Source organism: Penaeus monodon, chromosome 39, assembly GCF_015228065.2.
Source record: "Penaeus monodon isolate SGIC_2016 chromosome 39, NSTDA_Pmon_1, whole genome shotgun sequence".
In the NCBI taxonomy this organism is placed as follows: Eukaryota; Metazoa; Arthropoda; class Malacostraca; order Decapoda; family Penaeidae; genus Penaeus; species Penaeus monodon.
In genome coordinates this window covers 8445238-8447737 of record NC_051424.1, presented here as the reverse complement: position 1 = coordinate 8447737, position 2500 = coordinate 8445238, and the positions used below count along the sequence as shown (strand labels likewise).

At 41.1% G+C, this 2500-nt stretch overlaps 1 protein-coding gene across 1 annotated transcript in view; it reads left to right on the top strand.

Moving 5' to 3' along the window:
• The window catches only part of LOC119597301 (actin-like), a 10702-nt gene that overhangs the window by 602 nt on the left and 7600 nt on the right, over positions 1 to 2500 (top strand). The window lies entirely within an intron of this gene.

Here is a 2500-nt window from a genome sequence, read left to right as displayed (position 1 = left end):
AGGGCCGGGTTCGCCGGGGACGACGCCCCTCGCCCGTCTTTCCCCCCTCGTCGGCCGCGCCCTCACAGGGTGTGATGGCGGTAAGGGGCAGAAAGGGCGCCTACGTGGTGTGAGGCCCAGAGCAAGGAGGATCCTCACTCTTAAATACCCCATTGAGCGGGAATCACCAAAGGGGCGACATGGAGAAGATTTGGCATACATTTTTTCAAAGAACTCCGTGTTGCCCCCGGGGAATCCCCCACATTTCACTGAGGGTCCCTCAAAAACCCCAAGGGAACCTGGAAGATGACTCCGATCATGTTTTGGGCCTTTTCCATGCCCGCCATGTACGTGGCCATCCGGCCGTGCTTTCCTGTCGTTCTGGTCGTACCCCCTGGTTCCCTCGTGATTCCGGGGATGGTTTTTTCCCAAAATGGTCCCCGTTACGAAGGATTTTGCCTTTTTCCTCATGCTATTCTTCGCTCGATCTTTCTGGTGTGACCTTACCCAAATACCGATGAAGACATGACTGACGTGGGCCCCCTTCACCCCCCACCGCTGAACGTGAAAACGTTTTGTCATCAAGGAAACTTTGTACATCGCCCCCGATTCGAGAGTGGAGAAGTCGCGGGTGTTTCCCCTTCTTGGCAAGTCCTACGAGCTCCCAGACGGGCAGGTTTAAAAATTGGTAACGAGCGTTTCCGTGCTCCTGAGGCTCTGTTCCAGCCTTCCTTCCTTGGTATGGAATCTGTTGGTGTTCACGAATCTGTCTATAACTCCATCATGAGGTGCGATATTGACATCAGGAAGGATCTGTTCGCCAACACTGTCATGTCTGGAGGTACCACCATGTACCCTGGTATTGCTGACCGCATGCAGAAGGAAATCACTGCCCTTGCTCCTTCCACCATCAAGATCAAGATCATTGCTCCTCCTGAGCGTAAATATTCCGTGTGGATCGGCGGTTCCATCCTGGCCTCTCTGTCCACCTTCCAGTCCATGTGGGTTAGCAAGGACGAATACGACGAATCTGGCCCTGGCATCGTACACCGCAAATGTTTCTAAGAAATGTAGAGCGAACTATGAATTTCAATATAAATTGTATTTTTTACCAATAAATATCAATTATGCCATGAAACGAAATCACTTATTGCAGAATTCCTTCCTTCCTTTCTTATATATATATATATATATATATATATATATATATATATATATATATATATATATATATATATATATATATATATATATATATATATAATCATATGAAATATTATTCGGGAACTACTTCTGTTACCAACTGAAACGTTAATGCAATATCTTTCATATTTCAAAATCGATAAAACATAAAGACCCCGTTACTTTTGCGCCTGTAGGATGAACAGGAGCTAACGATACCTCAAGACACTGAAAGGACATTTTAAAGGATTGTCGGCCTTGAAAGTATGCTGCCTATGAACGTTAACAAGACATTTAACAAGACTGTATCTGGGTCATCAAGGTACTATTTTTCAGTGTATATTTGTCTGTCGTTTTTGTCTGTCCGTCTGCTTGTCTGCTATGTCTGTCTGTCTGACCTTTCTGTCAATCGTCTGCCTGTCTGTATTTCCGTCAGTCCGAATGTCTTGTCTGGTTGTTCCTCTGTCTTTGTGTCTGTCCATCTGTCTGTCTGTCTGTGTGTCTGGCTATCAGTCGCTCTGTTTTTTTTTTGTTTTTTTTTTGGCTACTCACCTGTACAAGTATCTTCTATTCACCACAATTATATGGTTTTATGTTATCTACATTTTTTTACTGTATGTGTATCTGCTCTACAGATATCTACTGATTAATTTTTAGCATTTATCTCCCACCCCCATTTCTCTCTCTCTCTCTCTCCTCCTTTCCTCCCCCCTCTTTCTCTGTCAGGTAACTTTCCTGGCTTCAGCTCATTTTCAATGGTACGAATGAGAAGGTAACAGACAAGGAATAAAATAGCAAATTGAATATAAAAATATATGAAAGTCAGAAACTGTCAGCTATTGGAAACATACTAATGCTAATCCTCGATGATAAACAGAAGAGGTTTACTCATTTCGACACTTTGCAACATACACACACAGACATATGTATACATATGTATAAATATATATTTATATATGTTTATACACATATATACAAATATATGTATATATTATTATATTTATATATACATTTATATATATATGGACAGATAGATTGACGATTATAGATATACAGATATAGATATATGAAAGACAAAAAAGCAACGAAAAAATAAATTAATTTACGAATGCTTACAATTTAAAAAAAGAAATGTTGATCGAACTCTTGCGATAATATTTGTTACTTTGTTCTTGGCCGGAAGTTAACTCAGCTAGTGACAGCTAGTGCTATGCGCCAAGACACCGAATTTTGCCAATGACACACATAGGTACTATATATCTACATATAAATATGTACATATTTGCGTGTGTGTGGTAAGTGTTTGTGCTACACAATGCATCTATAAGCTTTCTATGCA